General features: G+C 44.0%; 1 pseudogene; it reads left to right on the forward strand.

The window, feature by feature from the left end:
* The first annotated feature begins 370 nt into the window (after positions 1-370).
* Positions 371-23,340, forward strand: part of LOC119292383 — a 50,454-nt pseudogene continuing 27,484 nt past the window's right edge.

Genomic DNA, 23,340 nt, shown 5'->3' on the forward strand with positions numbered 1-23,340 from the left:
GGCCGCCATCACGCCCGCGCTTTCGCCGTAGTTTTGGCCATCGCCGTCCTTGCCGGTGCCGGATGGGACACGACTGCCGGCGACGGACCACGGTGGCCGAGGCAGATTCCGACGAGAGCTCCAGAGCGGTCAGTAGCCGGCCGTCAACCACCCCTGCTACGTCGAGGTGATCATCGCGGCCGCTTCGCCACCGCGACCGCAAGGTGTTCGACCTTTTGCCAACAAAGGTATGGACAGTGGAGACGAGTTTTTCTTCCATCACTTCCTTTGTTCATCGGACGATTCGTCGTCAGATGATGAAGAACTTGTGGTGGTTGCACTGGTCGTGAACGACCATATTCAACGGCAGCTTCCTCGGTACAGGGGGTCACTCCCTGGCAAGGCTCCCAACCTGAACCGCAACAGGGAGAGGGGCCACGCCCTGCTCTATGCCGATTACTTTGCCAACATCCCGCTCTTCAAGCCGGATAAATTTCGTCGCCGTTTTCGTATGGCAAGGCATTTGTCCAATCGTATCCGAGAGGGAGTGGTTGCTCATGACCCATACTTCGAGTGCAAGACGGATGCCTTTGGCAAGCTTGGATTCTCCTCTTACCAGAAATGCACCGCGGCCATCCGCATGCTTGCATATGGTATTCCAGGCGATCTGGTGGACGAGTATGTGCGTACGAGTGAGACAACTTGTCCGATATCAATGTACAAGTTTTGCCAGGCTGTGATCGAGGTGTTTGGCCCAGAGTACTTGAGGCAGCCAACTGCCGCTGATACAGATAGATTGTTCGCGACCAATGCAGCTAGAGGCTTTCCAGGCATGCTTGGCAGCATTGATTGTATGCATTGGGAGTGGAAGAATTGTCCATTTGCTTGGCAGATCCAGTACAAGGGGCATGTTAACGGGTGCACTGTCATATTAGAAGCGGTGGCATCGCAAGATCTTTGGATATGGCATTCTTTCTTCGGTATGGCAGGTTCTCACAATGATATCAACGTGCTGCAACGTTCTCCAGTCTTCGCGAGGCTTGCAGAAGGAAACTCCCCACCTGTCAACTTTGAGATCAACGGCCACCAGTACAACAAAGGATACTATCTAGCAGATGGTATATATCCTCAGTGGTCAACTTTTGTGAAGACAATCTCGAAACCCCAAGGTGAGAAGAGAAAAAGATTTGCCCAAATGCAAGAGAGTGTTAGAAAGGATGTGGAATGTGCTTTTGGTGTGCTTCAATCCCAGTGGGGTATTGTTCGAAACCCAGCACTGTCATGGGATGAAAGAAAGCTTTGGGAGGTGATGACTGCTTGTGTGATCATGCACAACATGATCGTCGAGGATGAGCGTGATGAGAGTATCTTCGACCAATGATTTGATTATCAAGGTGAAAATATTGAGCCCCTGCACCAAAACCCGACCACATTTGAACAGTTTGTCCAATTCCACCGTGAGATGCGTGATTGGCACACTCATTTGAATCTTCAAAATGACTTGGTTGAGCACGTCTGGGATCACATTGGCAACCAATAGATGTATTGGTCCAATTTATATTCAGTCAAGACAATTTCGATTTGGTTGTAAAACTATTTTATTTAAGACAATTTCAATTGGGTTGTAAAACTATTTTAATTTTCAGACAAACATTTGGGTTAGAAGTAGTTTGATGCAAATTTAGGCATTTTTGGCCCCTCACGGACAGGATGGGGCAAATGGATGCGGCTGCGCGCTGGGCGCACGGCCACCGCATCCCAGGACAGGCCCGGACACGACCCCAAATCCCTACCCAAATGGACCGAAATCGGACAAAACGGACGTCCGTTTGGGATCGCGCGGTGGAGTTGGCCTTAATCTGTTGCATCTTTTGTGCATGTTTCTAAATCTTGTTTGGACGGTCTTGTGACTTTGTGAGCGTGTGAAACAAGCATGGAGGTAAACAGAGGCTGAGTGCCACTATTTGCAGCGAATCCAGCCATCACCCAGCTGTGGAAGGGAAGAAAAAGGGTGCACCGGCACGAGCGAGACGAGCCCCGGCCGTGGACCGGTCAAATAATGATAACAATTCCATGAGGTGGACGTCCACCGGCTACCGTCTCTTTCCTCGCGGCCCCACACTGTAGGCTCATCGAGGACCGGGTGTAGGAGCACACGTGTCCGCTCACCGTTGGCTCTTGCATTACTTTTTTTCTTCCCTCCGTTGCTGACCGTTGACCTGGCCCACTCGTCGCAACAGGTTTTTGAAGGCCCGCGGGCGCCCGAGCCCAGGGGTCAGCCCTTACGAGGCCCGGCCGAGTGGGCACACGGGTCCATTACATTCACGCCGTGTCTGCGGGAAGGGAATGGTCTGTCCCCGACACGTGGGGCCCGCGGTGCGTGCGTCGGGGTCATTTCGGTCACTTCGGCATGGGCGCACGAGCGGAGGGAAAGGTCGCCTGCCCCGCCTGCCTCTGCCCGCGCCCGACGAACGACTCGCCAACCCGACAGGGACGAACCTCTGCGCCCCAGCACGCGCACGTACGCCCGAGGTTGGGCCCCACCGCTCAGACCCTGCCGCCGCTCCCCACGAAGCACGTACAGTACGGGTACGGGTACGGGTGCGTTTCGTTCGTTCGCACATGGTGTACGCGGTACGTTGCAGAGCGAGTGTTTTAACTCGGAGTCAAAACATCGCACGGCACGATACGACTCCAATGTCCATGCCAGCCTACCTGCTAGGAGTAGCTCTGTTTGCAAAGACGTACGTACGTGCTACCACTTCCCAGTCCCACCCTACGTATACCTACGTACACGACGCCAACACTCCGTTCCGAAATCCGGTGCGCAAATTTTTTCGAGCAGGACATGGAGATCCCATGCGGAAAACGGGCTTGTGATGGAGCGGTACGTGCCGTCCGTCGGCTCGTGCCTCGCATGCATCAACTCAGGCACAGTGCGGGGAGGAGGACGGACCTAGAGAGGCTAGGTTCTTGTTACTCACACAGTGCGAAACCTATTCGAGGCCACCCAACGGCAGTTTGGCAAAGCATCAACTCCGTAAGCCCCCCAGCAACAGTCCGTGTACGTGCATGTGCGCGCACGGGTCGCCTCGGCCGGACGGACGTGACACGACACCACGTTTCGGCCGTCCGGCCCGGGCGGTTGCGGCCACACGCACCGGCACCGACGATCAATCCATCCATCCACGTAAGTACGTACGTACGAGCGCCACTGTGTGAGGCCAAGAGCTGTTCAGTCATGCGCAGTGCACCCCATGCAAATGCGTGCGCAGAATTAAGCTAGACACGCCACTGCGCCCAGCGAACTCTCTCCATCGATGCATCTCCCAGGTCGATCCGTCCCGGTCCAACAGTGCTGGCGCTAGCTAGGGCGTTGGATCGACCGAGTGGGCATGTGCATGTACGTGGTGTACGTCCGCGGAGAGCAGGATAGGCTGCAGAATGCTATATATGGTGGCGTGTCCGCATTACGTACGTGCGTGCGTACGTACTCCACTGTGGCTGGCTGGCTGCCGCTACAGCTGCTCGACCTGCATGCTAGCTTGCTGGTGCATGCATGTCTGGCTGGTTTGAGAGCCCGGTCGGTCCAATCAATGAATGCATGCTCTGCTTATCCCTCTTGAATGCAAACCACTACAAAGCACACACCTAAATCGAGATGATCTTCTTCCTACCAGCAGCCTTTTTTTGGTCTAGGACCACACTCATTCCACGTAAAAGATGATCGACGAGGCAGTGAAATGCACGATCGAGCAGTACTGACGCGCAGAGACAGGCCGGGCGTTCGTAGTGAACAGCGCGAAGCTGGGATTTCATTCATGGCTCATATGGCTGTCGATAAAGATATCGGCACAGAATTAATCAGCAGGCCCAGGACGTGCATTTGTATGCTTCCGGCCGTCAACATGCCAGCGACGCCTTCGATCAGCAGCCGTGGATCGGTGCGCGCGGCTGTATGCAGTGGTTGACATAAACCGCCATGCAAACGCAACGCCTTCGCGTGTGGATGCCTTGCATGGTTGCTCGAGGTGAAGTACTCGTCCAAGAATGCCGATCGATCTGTTGTAGTATCAAAGTAGAAAAGACAAAGAAAAGACACAAATGATTCTCTTAGTCTATTGTAATGTGGGAGACCCACTTATATACAGCCTGAAGGGGTGTGTTGGGCAGACACCTCTTCCTCAACAGACACCTCCTGGGAGGCATCCCTCCCATACAATTGATCACATAATATATTTCTTAACACTCCCCCTTGATCAATTCGTCATCTATATATTGCAATCCAAAAATTCCTCCTAAAAACCCTGTGAAAAAAATTCGAGGAGAAACATTATAATGATATGCCACCGAAAACTCCTTTAAAAACCCAGTGGGGAAAATATAAGGAGAAACCATATGACATACGTCCGCACTTGTATTTATATTGTCTCGTTAAAAACCTTATATGAGAAACCATCATGAAAAACTCATAAAGGGAAAAAGAGTACAATATGAGTGATCAGAAGATCACCAACGGGTTATAATTTGGGATTTTACTCCCCCTGAACTTTGCAAACCTCAAAGTTATCTCATACCAAATCCACGAACCTAGTTCTTGAATATAAACATTGATAGAGATATAGTGAATACCACAATAGTTTGTTTGCAAATTACCCTCTTACATTTCTGTAATTCATGAGGATAAATATAACCCGTGAGCAATACAAGTGACATTATCTTGGTAGATAATGATAATCTCCACATGATTTCACATGTGGCCAATCATTTTATGAAGTCATCCACATTTTGTGATGCTTCAAATAAAATAGAATGATCACTGGAAGGACTCATTTAGAGTCTATTCTGAAGACTTCCCTCAAAATACTCTTCCAGCAAACCCAGTCTTTGATATGGCATTGTGGGATCAGATAATTAGCCACTATCAATATATGAAACCATGGTCCCATCTTGATTTTCCGGATGGAATTGATCAAGACCCTTTGTGCCCTGGATATAGCCGAGGATATTCCTTACACAAATCTTATACCTTTCAGGGAATTGCACTACCAATAAATTGCCAAAAAGTATAGTGTCAGGCCTGACAAATTTTCCAAGATATATGAGTGCTTCGATGGTATTTAGATATGACACTTCATGTCCACTATCACTTCACTATCTAGCCTATGTCTCAAGGATTTGTATCCCATATTAGGTATAATATGACCATATGTGTCTTTGATATAACTAGGCATTTGCACGTGCGTTGCTACAGGTGAAAATGGAAGTAAATCAATCAAATAGATGATTAAGTCAATGGAACCTTTGAGTTACAACTATGACCTCGTCGTCTTCGCCCTCAGCTAGAACCACCGCATAGTACTTCTCCAATGCACCCAAATCCTCGCTCGTCTCCGAGAAGCCCCTCTACTCCATCGATTCCTAGCATACCAGTTTATGAACACACGGTCCAAATCTTAATGTCAGACTATATCAACAACACAAGTGTGGTAGGCATTGATTTTAGCACCAGACGATGGGCTCGAAATCGACAAACAAGACCCTTGGAACATTGTCTCGCTGATGCCGTTTCCCTGAACAAGCCGATGCCACAAAAACTTGGATTATGTGTTGTACAGTCGTCGGTAGAAGCAAAGCCACGTGAATGATTGTTTCGCAAACTAACATTCTTTTGATCATGCAAAAAAAAATTAACCAAGGCGTGTCACCAATTCACAAACAATACATAAATGAATACTAAAACTAAAACCGGTCATCAAATCATCTAACAATAATCTCTGAACGTTAGTCTTTTCCCATCCACAATTGAAGACCACCAATATCAAGCAAACTCTTCCAAATGACAAGAATTGTACAAAAATCAAATCATAATATTTATTAGGGTTTTGAAAAAAGTGCATAAACTGGAGCAGGAGAAGCTCACATGCGCATGATCTCCAGCCTAAGCACGTTATTCATTATCACATCAGGCATCGCGCTCCGCCTTCTCGTACTGCATGTGTTGCTCAAGCACAGTATGCTAGCTTCATCGGCGCGACGTCGCGCTTCACCACCACCACTCGATCCATCAGCGTCGCTTTCTCCTCATGCAGATGTGCCGTCGCTCAAGCTCCCTCAACGCAAAGTTCTCCTTGCTGGCGGCGGCATTGTTCCTGATAGACAAAATGCGACATTGCTTCCTTTCATTAATTAAGAGAAGACATCAAATACAGGTTCGTAGGTACACATTGTATAGAAATAAAAAGAGAGAACTAACGTCTTTGATCCCAGTAGAGAACTAGGTTCTCGCCAATTCATTTGACATGGTGGCATTCCTGATCATCCCAATGATCCACGTCGTGTGCTTCCCTGGGTCGGCCAAGTCGATCGCCACCGGTATCTGCTCCACGAGGACAACGGTGCAGCTCTTGTAGTCCTCATCGCCCACCAGACGCGTGAATCGATTCTCGAGCGCGTCCTTGGCCTCCTAGCACGGTAGGGCCTGCACGTTCCCTTAGATGTCGTTGCCAGAGATGACGAAACGGGCGTAGTCCTCCGGGTCAGCTCGACAAGATGTGCCGTGGATCGGGTCGAACAGCAGGAATGTCGGTGGCGCCACGGCCATGGTGCTCGCACGCCGCGCTTGGCGAGGCGGAGAAGCGCCCGTGCCGGCTTGACGAGGAAGGCGGCGGCGCATCACTTGCGGGTGTCCATGATGGCGGACGGCAGAATATGTGTAGAACTCCCTCCCTCTCTCGCCAATATTTTCCTTCAACCCGCCATCGTGGTACCGTGGATGATGGAGCATAGGAGCGATCGTTGGTTGACTTGGCCAAGAAATATTTGGGGGCGAGATAGGAATCGTGCGTTAATAGAAGGAAGGAAAATCGCGTGCGTTAAGGAGGTGATCCTCGGGGGATTTTATTCTGAATCCCAATTTTTTCGGGAGGGATGTGCTTCTCGATTTTCAGAGTCTAGGGACATAGGGAGAGGCGGACGAAGAGTGGGAGGCGTAAGAGGGGATACGGAACGTTATGTTTCTTTTAGGTAGTAGAGATATATCTATATTGAACTTCTCCAATACTTCCAGATATATATGAAGACTGATATCTTAGGGGAATATGCTCAAGTCATAAACTTAGCATAATTTGGTTTAACCCAAATATCCATCTTAACATGATTGTGTGTATTTCATGTCTTATACAGACTTTGATGATAAAATCATTGGCACCACAAAATAAGATGATGTAAAATCCAATCCAGGATTTCTTCATGAATATACAACAACAATCATTAGTACGAGAGTAATCCTTGTCAAGGAATAACTCACTTAGTCGGTTGCACCACACAATTTTCCGACTACTTCAAGTCATAGAATGACTTAAGAAGTTCCACACATGCATGTTGCGATTTACCTTTGGATTCAGAATATTAAGCCATTCAATGACTTCAATATATACATCCAAACTAATTGACCCATAGGAGTATGTAGACATTACATACATCAGCCGTATGGATTTGTACTGCCATTAACATTCAATATCAAAACATAATTCCACTCATTCCAAGAAGGTATGCTACATCGTAACTGATGTCGGGTCTCTGCGAAAAACCCTTCTGCTACAAGCCTCGCTTTCTCACCACCTCATTTATTTTTGTTTCCAAACAAAAATTCACTTCTCTTCCCTCTGGAAGATACTTATGAGGAGCAGGTTTTACAATGGTAAATACCTCTCTTTGATGAGCGAGTGCCACTCTTTCTTAATTGCTTGCTTTCATTTGAACCAATATAAATGCAAAAACACTCTCCATGGATTTGGTTCAGGGCCCAAAAGGAATCTAGCAATTCCCGAGAAGAATTTTATGTCGACATATGTAGACTTTCTCATATATGATTCTCATGAATCAATATCATTGTGGAATTCTTATTACGGCTCTTAACTCCTTGTGATTTCCCGCAACAACAGAGTCAAGGTGTTTCGATGTCCCAACACATAAAAATGTGTGCACATATGTGTTGGACTTTGGATGCCACACATCCCTCAGGTGTCATTCAACCCAAGGTTGAATCATATTTACTGATTGAGGGGTCAATCTTCTCTGTTTTCACTGAAACATATGAGAACTTAATCTCATGCGACCAGAATTCTCCCCCTCTTGCTCTCATCTAGGGAGACGAGTGGTTTATTAGGTACCTCAACTCGTTCTGGTACTTGACCATAGTAACACATTTGTTATCAGTAAATATACTTGGCAGATTATTTGCAATATGCTGCAATTTTTTCATAACTTGAACCTGCATTTCAGATTCTTAAGTACGGGGACAAAATGTCTATGACATTTCTTATCCATTTCCTGGCATTCTTTGTGGTACTCATCTCCCCCTAATGCCAGAAAATGTTCTTATTGCAAAAGCAATCAGCGTATGGGCTGCAAATAACCTCCCTTGTAAGGGTTAAGGTATTCGGCGGATTAACGAACATACCACAGTTATTCCTCACATAGATCCCAACTATATGTGAAGGCCCATGATGTACGCTGGGGGTGGTGATATCGGTATACAACCGAATTACCGCAGATGGGAAATACTTCACTTATTTCCACGTACAAACTGCAAGGGGGTGCACTATCATTTGATCTCATTTAGATCAAATATGCAGAGTGCGAGACCGCATGTTACCATCAACAAAATGTTGGTAAATCACAATTCTGCAACATTGGCTATGCAATATTGAATCTCTTTAATAGGAGATCAAACCAAACCATTCTGGTTATGTACCATATACTGAATACAACCATTGAATGCCCATGAATCAACTTCAACGACAGTTCCATTCCAATGGAATTATCCCACGTTAGGATAATTTGCTCTAAATTCGTCAATTTGAGCACTTAATTCAGTAAATGCATGGTTATGTGTGGATATACACACCTAAGGCCATCTTCTAGATGGGTCTATTAACACCATGAAGTACCAAGATAACCCAGATAATGGTTGAATAATCTAAACATATTCTTGCATTCAATCAAGAATATTGGCTGGCTCATTTCAAATTTTAAGGTGAGAGCCTTAAAATCAATTCCCTAATGTCACATGTAGTGCATAAAACAATCAGATGATTGTTAGGAATATTGCAACTTGTCAAGTTGTGGCTAACAGAATTGTCAATAATTTCTCTAATCGTCCAATACCATGATGATAAAGGAGAAAAAATTATTATTTATGCAACAAGATTGAGTATGAACTGACTCATATACTCAATTATCTCAACTATCATGTCCGAGGGACAAGATGTTGCAATTTATACTATATGTAGTAGTACAATTATAGGCAAATGATATTTAGGTATAACTAGGAGACTACACGAGATCTCCAAAATATCTTGGGAATATCATTCCACAAGCATATATCAATGTAGAGGAGTCCATTCTCCTTTACCATGCCAGGATATTTCTGGTTGCTTTCCTTTTAAAGTAGAACTTCAAACTTATCCCATTAAAAACATTTGTCTCTAGTGAGACGGTGGTATGGTTCAACCCAATACTTGACCAATTGGTAATCATTAGTACGACTTTCCGTAAAATCACCATTTTGACAAACTTGAAAGTTGTCATTATGATCATTTATATTAAATGATCCATTCCCTTTTAGATATACACTCAATTTCTACTTGTTTTTTTTTCTTCACTTTACATTCAAATCCTCGTGGTTCTCTGCTACGTCTTGAGCTTGCGTTGGTTTTCCTTGAAGAGGCAAGGGTGATGCAGCAATAGTAGCGTAAGTATTTCCCTCAGCTTTTGAGAACCAAGATATCAATCCAGTAGGAGGCTCCTCAGAAGTCCCACGCACCTACACAAACAAACAAGAACTCGCAACCAACGCAATAAAGGGGTTGTCAATCCCTTCACGGCCACTTGCAAAAGTGAGATCTGATAGAGATAATATGATAATATAAATATATTTTTGGTATTTTATGATATAGATTGGAAAAGTAAAGATGCAAATAAAAGTAGATTGAAATCTTATATGATAAAAGATAGACTCGGGGGCCATATGTTTCACTAGTGGCTTCTCTCAAGATAGTATAAGTATTACGGTGGGTGAACAAATTACTGCCGAGCAATTGATAGAAAAGCGAATAATTATGAGATTATCCAGGCATGATCATGTATATAGGCATCACGTCCGTGACAAGTAGACCGACTCCTGCCTGCATCTACTACTATTACTCCACACATCGACCGCTATCCAGCATGAATCTAGAGTATTAAGGTCATAAAGAACAGAGTAACACATTAAGAAAGATGACATGATGTAGAGGGATAAACTCATGCAATATGATATAAACCCCATCTTTTTATCCTCGATGGTAAGAATACAATACGTGCCTTGCTGCCCTTGCTGTCATTGGGAAAGGACACCGCAAGATTGAACCCAAATCTAAGCACTTCTCCCATTGCAAGAAAGATCAATCTAGTAGGCCAAACCAAACTGATAATTCAAAGAGACTTGCAAAGATAACTTAATCACACATAAAAGAATTCAGAGGAGATTCAAATATTTCTCATAGATAAACTTGATCACAAACCCACAATTCATTGGATCTCGACAAACACACCGCAAAAAGAGTTACATCGAATAGATCTCCAAGAAGATCGAGGAGAACATGGTACTAAGATTCAAAGAGGGAGAAGAAGCCATCTAGCTAATAACTATGGACCCGAAGGTCTATGGCAAACTACTCACAGCTCATCGGAGACGCTATGGTGTTGATGTAGAAGCCATTCCATGGTTGATTCTCCCTCCGGCGAAGCGCAGGCGAAGGCTCCAAGATGGGATCTCGCGGATACAGAAGGTTACGGTGGTGGAAATAGTGTTTCGTGGTCCTCTCTGATGTTCTCGGGGTACGTGGGTATATATAGGAGGAAGAAGTAGGTCGGTGGACGCCCGAGGGGCCCATGAGATAAGGGGGCGCGCCCTCCACTCTCGTGGCCGCCTTGATTGCTTCTTGACTTGCACTCCAAGTCCTCTGGATCACGTTCGTTCCAAAAATCACGCTCCCGAAGGTTTCATTCCGTTTGGACTCCATTTGATATTCCTTTTCTTCGAAACACTGAAATAGGCAAAAAAACAGCAATACGGGCTGGGCCTCCGGTTAGTAGGTTAGTCCCAAAAATGATATAAAAGTGTAAAGTAAATCCCATAAACATCCAAAACGGGTAATAGAATAGCATGGAACAATAAAAAATTATAGATACGTTGGAGACGTATCAAGCGTCTCCAAGCTTAATTCCTGCTCGTCCTCGAGTAGGTAAATGATAAAAACAGAATTTTTGATGTGGAATGCTACCTAGCATAATTCTCAATGTAATTTTCTTTACTGTGGCATGAATGTTCAGATCCAAATGATTCAAAATAAAAGTTCATATTGACATAAGAAATAGTTATACTTCAAGCATACTAATCAAAGCAATCATGTCTTCTCAAAATAACATGGCTAAAGAAAGTTCATCCCTACAAAATCATATAGTTAGGCTATGCTTCATTTTCGTCACGCAAAAATTCTCCCATCTTATACACCCCCGATGACAAGCCAAGCAATTGTTTCATACTTAAATAATCTCAAACTTTTTCAACTTTCACGCAATACATGAGCGTGAGCCATGGATATAGCACTATGGGTGGAATAGAATATGATGATGGGGATTGTGTGGAGAAGACAAAAAAGGAGAAAGTCTCACATTGATGAGGATAATCAACGGGCTATGGAGATGCCCATCAATTGATGTCAACATGAGGAGTAGGGATTGCCATGCAACGAATGCACTAGAGCTATAAATATATGAAAGCTCAACAAAAGAAACTAGTGGGTGTGCATCCAACTAGCTTGCTCACAAAGACCTAGTGCATTTGAGGAAGCCCATCATAGGAATATACAAGCCAAGTTCTATAATGAAAAATTCCCACTAGTATATGAAAGTGACAACATATGAGACTCGCTATATGAAGAACATGGTGCTACTTTGAAGCAAAAGTGTGGGAAAAAATAGTAACATTGCCCCCCCTTTTTTTGGGCCTTTCCTTTTTTTATTTGGCCTTTCTATTTTTTTATTTGGCCTTTATTTTTTTATTTATCCTTTTTTTTAATTTGGGAACAATGCTCTAATAATGATGATCATCACACTTCTATTTATTTACAACTCATGAATTACAACTCAAAACTAGAACAAAGATATGACTCTATATGAATGCCTCCGGCGGTGTACCGGGATGGGCAATGAATCAAGAGTGACATGTATGAAAATTTATGCATGGTGGCTTTGCCACAAATATGATGTCAACTACATGATCATGCAAGGCAATATGACAATGATGATGCATGTCATGATGATAAACGGAACGGTGGAAATTTGCATGGCAACATATCTCGGAATGGCTATGGAAATGGCATAATAGGTAGGTATGGTGGCTGTTTTGAGGAAGATATAAGGAGGTTTATGTGTGATAGAGAGTATCGTATCACGGGGTTTGGATGCACCGGCAAAGTTTGCACCAACTCTCAAGGTGAGAAAGGGCAATGCACGGTACCAAAGAGGCTAGCAATGGTGGAAAGGTGAGAGTGCGTATAATCCATGGACTCAAGATTAGTCAAAAGAACTCATATACTTATTGCAAAAATCTACAAGTCATCAAAAACCAAGCACTACGCGCATGCTCCTAGGGGGATAGGTTGGTAGGAAAAGACCATCGCTCGTCCCCGACCGCCACTCATAAGGATGCACAATCTAAGAACACCTCATGTTTCAAATTTGTTACACAACTTTCACCATACGTGCATGCTACGGGACTTGCTAACTTCAACACAAGCATTCTTTAAATTCATAATCATCCAACTAGCATGACTCTAATATCACTACCTCCATATCTCAAAACAATTATCAAGTATCAAATTGATCATAGCATCCAATTCACTTCCTATGATAGTTTTTATTATACTCAACTTGGATGCCCATCATTCTAGGACCAATTTTATAACCATAGCAAATACCATGCTGTTAAAATACTCTCAAAGTAATATAAGTGAATCATGAGAGGCTAACAATTTCTACAAAATTAAGCCACCTCCGTGCTCTAAAAGATATAAGTGAAGCACTAGAGCAAAAACTATCTAGCTCAAAAGATATAAGTGAAGCACATAGAGTATTCTAATAAATTCCAATCAAGTGGGTTTCTCCCAAAAGGTGTGTACAGTAAGCATTATTGTGGTAAACTAAAAACCAAAGACTAATATCATACAAGACGCTCCAAGCAAAACACATATCATGTGGCGAATAAAAATATAGCTCCAAGTAAAGTTACCGATAAACGAAGACGAAAGAGGGGATGCCTTCCGGGGGCATCCCCAAGCTTATTCTTTTGGCTATTCTTGAATATCTTGGGGTGCCATGGGAATCCCCAAGCTTAGGCTCTTGCCACTCCTTATTCCGTAGTCCATCAAATCTTTACCCAAAACTTGAAAACTTCACAACACAAAACTCAACAGGAAATCTCATAAGCTCTGTTAGTGAAAGAAAGGAAAACCACCACATAAGGTACTGTAATTAACTAATTCTTTATTTATATTGGTGTTAAACCTACTGTATTCCAACTTCTCTATGGTTCATACCACTTAATACTAGCCATAGATGCATCAAAATAAGCAATCAACACACGAAAAACAGAATCTGTCAAAAACAGAACAATATGTAGCAATCTGTAACTCTCGAATACTTCTGGAACTTTAAAAATCCTAAAAAAATAGGAAGTCCTGTGAAAGTTGTCTTTTGATCTACAGCAAAAAGAATCAACGCAAAAGCACGTTTCTGTGAATTACTAAAATTATTTTCGTGCGCCCAAAGTTTCTGTTTTTCAGCAGAATCAAATTAACTATCACCATAGGTTATCCTATAGGTTCTACTTGGCGCAAACACTAATTAAAACATGAAAAAACATCTAAAGATAAGGTAGATGAAAATTTTAATAAATAACAGCAAGGAAATATATTGGATTGTCTCCCAACTAGCGCTATCGTTTAACGCCCCTAGCTAGGCATAAAAGCGAGGATAGATCTAAGTAGTGCCATCTTTGGCACTCAATTCATAAGTAGCTCGCATAATAGATTCATAAGGTAATTTAACTTTCTTTCTTGGAAAGTGCTCCATGCCTTTCCTTAATGGAAATTGGAATCTAATATTCCCTTCCTTCATATCAATAATCGCACCAATCATTCTAAGGAAAGGTCCACCAAGAATAATAGGGCAAGAAAGATTGAAATCTATATCGAGAACGATAAAATCTACGGGCACCAAATTTCTATTTGCAACAATGAGAACATAATTGATCCTTCCCATTGGCTTTTTAATGGTGGAATCGGCAAGGTGCAAATTTAAAGAGCAATCATGAAGATCATGGAAACCTAGAATATCACATAAAGTTTTTGGAATCATGGAAACACTAGCACCCAAATCACATAAAGCATAAAACTCATGATCTTTAATTTTAATCTTTATAGTAGGTTCCCACTCATCATAAAGTTTCCTAGGTATAGAAACTTCCAAATTAAGTTTTTCATCAAAAGATTGCATCAAGGCATCAACAATATGTTTGGTAAAAGCTTTATTTTGACTATAAGCATGAGGAGAATTCACAACGGATTGCAACAAGGAAATACAATCTTCTAAAGAACAATTATCATAATTAAATTCCTTGAAATCCAAGATAGTGGGTTCAATGCTATTTAAAGTCTTGACCTCTCAAATCCCACGTTTACCAAATTTAGCATCAAGATCTAAAAACTCCGAATCATTGGGACGCCTTTTAACTAAAGTTGACTCATCTCTAGTCCCATCATTATTAAGATTCATATTGCAAAATAAAGATCTAATGGGGGACACATCAATAACTTTAAGATCTTCATCATTATTTTCATGGAAACTAGAAGAACACGCTTTTATAAAAGCAATCTTTCTTAGCACGCAATCTAGCGGTTCTTTCTTTGCTCTCATCAATAGACACTCTCATTACTTTGAGGTACTCATTGATATCATGCTTAGTAGGAGTAGATCTTAGTTTCAAAGAATCAACATCAAGCGAGAGTCTATCAACGTTCCTAGTCAAATCATTAACTTTGAGCAATTTTTCTTCAAGCAAGGCATTAAAATTATTTTGAGAGATCATAAATTCTTTAACACTATTCTCAAAATCAGAGGGCATCTTATTAAAATTACCATAAGAATTATTGTAGTAATTTCCATAATTATTAGAGGAATTACTAGGGAACGGTCTAGGATTAAAGTTTCCTCTATAAGCATTGTTTCCAAAACTATTCCTACCAACAAAATTCACATCCATAGATTCATTATTATTCTCAATCAAAGTAGACAAAGGCATATCATCAGGATCAATAGGAGCACTCTCAGTAGCAAACAATTTCATAAGTTCATCCATCTTTCCACTCAAAACATTAATTTCTTCTATAGCATGCACTTTTTTACTAGTAGATCTTTCGGTGTGCCATTGAGAATAATTAGCCATAATATTATCAAGGACTTTTGTAGCTTCTCCTAAGGTGATTTCCATAAATGTGCCTCCCGCAGCCGAATCTAAAAGATTTCTAGAAGCAAAATTCAATCCGGCATAAAATTTTGTATGATCATCCATAAATTCAAACCATGAGTAGGGAAATTGCGAATCATCAATTTCATTCTTTACCAAGATTGGGCAACATGCTCATCATCAAGTTGTTTAAAATTTATAATATCATTCCTAAGAGTGATGATCTTAGCGGGAGGAAAATACTTAGAGATAAAATCATCTTTACACTTGTTCCATGAATCAATACTATTCTTAGGCAAAGACGAAAACCAAACTTTAGCATGATCTCTAAGTGAAAACGGAAATAACTTCAATTTAACAATATCATTATCCGTATCTTTCTTATTTTGCATCTCACACTAATCAACAAAGTTGTTTAGATGGGTAGCGGCATCTTCACTAGGAAGGCCGGAGAATTGATCTTTCATAACAAGATTCAGCAAAGCAGTATTGATTTCACAAGACTCAACATCATTAAGAGGAGCAATCAGAGTACTAAGGAAATCATTATTATTGGTATTGGAGAAATCACATAATTTGGTATTATCTTGCGCCATCGCGACAAGTAATCCAACACAAGCAAACAAAAAAAGAGGCAAGCGAAAGAGAGAGGAGATTGGGAAAGAGAGGGCGAATAAAACGGAAAGAGTGAAGAGGGGGAGAGGAAAACGAGAGGCAAATGGCAAATAATGTAAATGCGAGGGAGATGATTTTGTGATGGGTACTTGGTGTGTCTTGACTTGAGCGAAGACCTCCCCAGCAACGGCGCCAGAAATCCTTCTTGCTACGTCTTGAGCTTGCGGTGGTTTTCCTTGAAGAGGCAAGGGTGATGCAGCAATAGTAGCGTAAGTATTCCCCTCAGTTTTTGAGAACCAAGGTATCAATCCAGTAGGAGGCTCCTCAGAAGTCCTATGCACCTACACAAACAAACAAGAACTCGCAACCAACGCAATAAAGGGGTTGTCAATCCCTTCACGGCCACTTGCGAAAGTGAGATCTGATAGAGATAATATGATAAGATAAAATATATCTTTGGTATTTTATGATATAGATTGGAAAAGTAAAGATGCAAATAAAAGTAGATTGAAAGCTTATATGATAAAAGATAGACCCGGGGGCCATAGGTTTCACTAGTGGCTTCTCTCAAGATAGTATAAGTATTACGGTGGGTGAACAAATTACTGCCAAGCAATTGATAGAAAAGCGAATAATTATGAGATTATCTAGGCATGATCATGTATATAGGCATCACATCTGTGACAAGTAGACCGACTCCTGCCTGCATCTACTACTATTACTCCACACATCGACCGCTATCCAGCATGCATCTAGAGTATTAAGTTCATAAAGAACAGAGTAACACATTAAGAAAGATGACATGATGTAGAGGGATAAACTCATGCAATATGATATAAACCCCATCTTTTTATCCTCGATGGCAACAATACAATACGTGCCTTGCTGCCCCTGCTGTCACTGGGAAAGGACACCACAAGATTGAACCCAAAGCTAAGCACTTCTCCCATTGCAAGAAAGATCAATCTAGTAGGCCAAACCAAACTGATAATTCAAAGAGACTTGCAAAGATAACTTAATCACACATAAAAGAATTCAGAGAAGATTCAAATATTTCTCATAGATAAAAATTATCATAAACCCACAATTCATTGGATCTCGACAAACACACCGCAAAAAGAGTTACATCGAATAGATCTCCAAGAAGATCGAGGATACCATGGTATTGAGATTCAAAGAGAGAGAAGAAGCCATCTAGCTAATAACTATGGACCCGAAGGTCTGTGGTAAACTACTCACAACTCATCGGAGAGGCTATGGTGTTGATGTAGAAGCCCTTCGTGGTTGACCCCCCTCCGGCGGAGCACTGACGAAGGCTCCAAGATGGGATCTCGCGGATACAAAAGGTTACGGTGGTTTTAATAGTTTTTCGTGGTCCTCTCTGATGTTCTCGGGGTACGTGGGTATATATAGGAGGAAGAAGTAGGTCGGTGGACGCCCGAGGGGCCCACGAGATAGGGGGCGCGCCCTCCACCCTCGTGGCCGCCTTGATTGCTTCTTGACTTGAACTCCAAGTCCTCTAGATCACGTTCGTTCCAAAAATCACGCTCCAGAAGGTTTCATTCCATTTGGACTCCGTTTGATATTCCTTTTCTTCGGAACACTGAAACAGGCAAAAAAAACAGCAATGCGGGCTGGGCCTCCGGCTAGTAGGTTAGTCCCAAAAATGATATCAAAGTGTAAAGTAAAGCCCATAAACATCCAAAACGGGTAATATAATAGCATGGAATAATAAAAAATTATAGATACGTTGGAGACGTATCATTCTCTAACCACTATTTCTTAGTACTAAGAGTACTAGCATGAATTTCAGGCATTGCAACCTGAAACAAAGATGATATTTCTGTTTACCTTCCTAGGAGAACGTAAAGTGCAGTAAGGACTTATAGTCAGATATGTATCTGAAGCCGCCTTATCACATAATCTCAACATAATGTTGATTTATAGACAACATAATTATAAGGCTCAATGGACTCGAAGTCCTAACAACGAATGAATAATCATTCATGTGATGCTTATAACAATATATCTTGTCTCAGTGAAGGCTCAAAGGGAAAATGGATATTCATCATCCATTACATACTTAGTTTGAGAACCGAGCCATTGCGATGGCACATAAATGCAAATATGCATATTCTTATATAGCCATGACATTCTCTGCAGGTGGAGTTTCTGTGGAAACAAGGCTCTAGGTCGACAAAATCTTTAATGTCCATGACCCATCTTAAATAGTTACTCCCACCAAATGTCATCTCATCGCATTTCCTGTCCAAAAAGGCCAGCCATATGTTGCATGAAATTCTCATGCATTAATTTACCTTCAGCAAATTAAGTAGGATGAAAATGTTATGGCTAAACATAATTATGGCCATGGTGATTCTTTGTGACCCGTAGGGTAGGCCTTCACAAGAAGATAATCATCACAATGTGATGTAGTTCTTCAAATTAAATGTAGTCACCTCAGAAAGGATAAACCTTTAATTTCCATAGAACACATAGAGGTAGTCGACCATAGCCTCCACAACCTTATGTTATCTATAACACATGAAGGTAATCGCCATAAAACATCATAAACCTCTCAGCTGTGCATGAAACATAATTCATAGCTATGATGACGTCTCATAAGTTGTGTATGGATGAAAGGTAATCACCAAATTATGCAAGTGTTTTGCATAATTCTCATCATAGCATAATATGTAGCATAGTAGCCACTAATGCCTTGTAATCCTCTCCTGAGGGAGTATGTGACACTTTAGTCACAACCAATGACAAATTCTATGAAATTGGCAAATATTTGGAAAAACATCATGAAGGTAGGCAATAATAATACAAACATCATAGCTCCAAACAAAACAATTATTTCGTTACTATGATGTGCTAAATCCACATAAAGGTCTAGGAAAAGCCTAAACGACCCATAATATGACTTTCTACAAATAGATAATCACCATAAAATGGTGTAGATCATATTTGTAGAACACACAGAGGTAATCACCACCAAGTGGTGTAGACCTCACCCTTGTGGTACTTTGCACAACCTTGTGTTAATTAAAACACATTGAAGGTGGTCGCCACGAGGTGACATAGACCTCTCAATTGTGAACAAAGTTATACATTGGCTTAACCAATCCATAAGTTGTGTGCAGATTTGAAAATTGTCATATCAGTTTGTTAACATAAGGTGTGTAGACATAACATAGTCATGCAATGTCATACACTGTACCACCTTTTGTTTTCCAAAGTTTTGCAAGCAAATTCCATATTCCATTTGAACAATGGAGTCAACATATTGCTTTGCAACAGTATTATTCACGTAATAAAATAAGACTTATGGTCTTAGACAATCATTTTACATGATGTAAAATGATGCATAATTAATTATTATGCAATTTACCAATAGTCTACGTGCATATTTGCTCTGAAGCCCATGGCTTAACATGCAAATAACAACAATTTTTTGTTAAAGTGCTGAAGCCAAGGGGCTAAAACGCAAGATCTGATAAGGATATGCCATAAATCAGAGAAAGCAGGGACTTTTCCAGGATTAACAAATAATCATGTGGCTGATTTGTAAAATCGCCAATAGGATTCCTTTCTTTCTCTCCCGTGCGGTTACCAATTTCCCGAGGGCAATAACCGCCGCCGCCGGTTCCCGTGCGTCGCCGTGAAGAGGCGTTGCAACCGACCGTGCCTCGCCTTGAGCCGCCGCTGCCCCGAGGTACGAGCAGCGCCGCGCAGGTACAGGCCCATGGATGCCGCCGTTATCGCCTCCGCCGGTTGTCACCCCACCGGGAGACGTGAGCGCGTCGGGAGCCGCGATCGCCGGTGAGAGTGGCGCCGTCCATGACGCTTCGTGCGCCAGTCTTCACCGATGTGCCGGGAAGACTCTGCTGCATTGTTACACGACGAACCAGTTGCCATAGATGGTGTCGTCGTGTCTGGGTCGTAGCCGTCTGAAGCCGCTGCACTGGTGCATGTCGTGGTGCACGCCACACGCTTTTGTCGCTGAGGTCGGGAGACTGGAGCGCTGCCACCCCCGCCGTTATGTGCAGAGTGACTCTAGATCACCTGGCGGTCGAGTGACTGGCTTCATGGTCGAGTGTCTTCGAGTTCGTCGAGTGAAATCCTTCCAGGTCGACTGAAAGGTAGTTTCTTCTAGAGATGTCCTTGGGGAGGGTATCTTGGATAGGTCCATGACCCTACCCTAGGTACATGACTTCATCATTAGCCCCCGAATGGATCGAGGTTTGAGTGAGGAAGGAGTTGAGAATTCTTCCAACCCATCTTTCGTGCTATGAGTATGTCTTGTTCTGGATCAATGAACTTTAGGTGATGGTGCCAACTTCTTTTTCAGTCGCCTTGATCCATTCTTTGTATCTGTCGAGTGAAGTTTTCGCTTAGAGAGCTCCGAGTGACAGAGTGGGGGAGATCTTCCATCTGATGAGTTGTTCTGCAACCCGTGGATTTTGTGGGGTTCGAATTTTGGGAAGCGCGCGGGACGGGGCGAGGCCGCAACAATCGGACGGGATAAGGCAGGGACGCCTTGATTTCTACGCCACCTTTTTCGCCACGTATCGCGCGCACGACTGTTGCGGGATTTGACAAGATCGCCCGGGCCTACGTGTCAGCCACTCGGAAGCGGCCTTATATAAAGCGCCAGGCGGGGGTTTTGAACAGTGCACCCTCATTTCCTTCCCTCTTCTCCAGATTCATCCGCCACGCTCGCCTCCGTCCTAGCGCTGCTACTTCATGCACGCTTCGCCGGTGACGATGGTGAAGGAGAGGACGACGGCTTTGGAGCGGGCAAAGAAGGCGACGACGAAGGCGAAGGGAAGGGCGACCAGTCGGGGCGGATCTTCGTCAAGGACCGGCCTGCCGCGGGGCTGGATCCAGGGTGACTGGATCCGCTCGACGATCCGTCAGAAGGACCTTCATGACCTGTTCGATGAAGGACTGATCCCCCATGGATCAGCGAGGCTTCCGGGGAACGAGTGGGAGCCGCAGCCTCAGGAGGGTGAGTGTGTCCTCTTGGCTACCCACGTCGACCGTGGATTTTCTCTGCCTCCTCATCCTTTCTTTCGGGGATTTCTGAACTTCTTTGGGGCACAACTCCACCATTTCACACCCAACTCTATCATGTATCTTGCTGCCTTCATGTTGTTGTGTGAGAACTTCCTGGGTTGTCGGCCTCATTGGGGTCTTTTCAAGCACATTTTCACCTGTCGCTCACAGACGGTGAAAAAGGCCAATCCGAGTGATGAGAGAACCCAAGTGATTCAGATGTGTGGGGGCCTCGGAGTTCAGATGAGGGGAAAAAGCGCCTTTCCGGCCATGGTACTTCCCGACTCGATTCGTGGATGGCAGTCGACGTGGTTTTACTACAAAGACCAGCCGATGCCAGGGCACTCGACTGGACTCCCTCCTTTTTCTATGGAACGAGTGGGGAAGCCTTCTTCTTTGAAGGTGATCCCGGAACAGAAGGCACAGGTTAAAGTGTTGGTTGAACGCGTAGTTCAGCTTATCCGTGACGGGGTGACCAGCATGGATCTCCTGGAGGTCTTCCTTCGACGATGCATCCAGCCTCTTCAATACCGAGACCATCCGATGTGGATGTATTCTGGCACTAAAGACACCACTCGGGTCCACCCGGAGGAGGTCGAGGATGCCACGTTCGAGAGGTGGATGACTGCCATCATAGGGAATAAAGACAACCCCCATGGAGCCAGGAGGATTCCTCCATTCGACCAATAATACGAGCCAGACAAGGTCCAATTCTGTTTCTTCGACTGTGATCCTACTTTTTTCATTCCATTTTGTTAGAGTTCAGTCGACTGACTTTTTCTTTGTTCGTTGTCTTCTAGGTCACCACCGAGATGTACTCGATGCCCAACGGGGCGCAAGAGCAAGTCGAAGAGGAGGAGGCGAGCGGAGGCGAAAGTCAGGAGGAGTGGCAATCTGACGCTGAGGGGGACGAAGATGACGACGACTCTGGTGGAGAGGAGGAGGAGCAGGAGGAGGAAGAGGAGGAGGAAGCCGACCTTCTCGCAAGGAAAGGCGATCCAAGCTCACCCACGACCCCTCGGTTGAGCGTGACAAAGCAACTGTGCCTGCGGGACAGTCGACAAAGCGCCCTCGGACGTCCTCCCCTGCTCCGACTGAAAAAGTTCCAAAGCATCCCCGAGCGGAGTCGTTGAAGCCGTCGAAGGCCCTGCCCAAGATGAAGATGGCCATTCCCACAATTTCCGGGTAACAGCAGAACTTGTGTTTCCTTGTTTAGCATGGGTAGACTCTTGGTCGACTCGTTAGTTATCTGACTGGTTTCTGAAATCTGCAGTGCCGCTACCTCCGAGACCTCCACCAAGAACGACGATCAAGAGATGGAAGACGCTGCCACCTCCAATCCTGGTACGCTCTCTGTAGTTTCACATCTGGTCGATTGGATTTTCGTTTCTAACTCTGGATTTATCCTGCAGCTCCTCCTCACGTCATTGATCTCCCTGATGACGACGATGAGGTGCCACTGAGGGGGAGGAAGAACAAGAAGGCGCTGTCTAGCAAGACCATTCGGACTGCGCCGATGCCCAAGGCATTGGTTCAAGAAGGTGGTGAAGTCACTCGGCATTCTGTGTCCTTCGCTGTGCCGCTGATGAGTGCCCGGCCTTCATCGTCGACTGCTGATCCGCCCTCCCTTTGCGCCACGCACCACGTCCCAGAGGACCAAGCGGGTGCCGCTAGGGAGGCTATACGCCAGGCGGGGATCATGATGGAGCAGGTGAAGGCGATCCAGGAAGCCAGCCAAGCAGCTTATGATGCTAGCTCAGCCCTCCAGAGCAATGTCCAGGTTAGTCGATCACCACTTGTTCTGTTAGGATATGCAATCTGAAGATTTCCTTTCCGAAGATCTTTGAATCTGTACACCCACTGGGTGCGTCGATTGATTCTTCGAACTTCTTGAACTGGTGGGGGCACGCTGAGTACACCCACTGGGTGTAGTCCCCGAGACTATGGTCGACTGCTGGCAGGCGACCGTAGTGTGTGTATTTTGAATTTCCTCATTCCAACTTCGGCAGTCGGTCTTGTCAGACCATGTCGAACGGAATCTTGGAACCGGTGGGGGCACGCTGAGTGCACCCACTGGGTGTAGTCCCCGAGACTACGGTGGACTTCTCCCA

The sequence above is a fragment of the Triticum dicoccoides genome, chromosome 4B, assembly GCF_002162155.2.
Source record: "Triticum dicoccoides isolate Atlit2015 ecotype Zavitan chromosome 4B, WEW_v2.0, whole genome shotgun sequence".
In the NCBI taxonomy this organism is placed as follows: Eukaryota; Viridiplantae; Streptophyta; class Magnoliopsida; order Poales; family Poaceae; genus Triticum; species Triticum dicoccoides.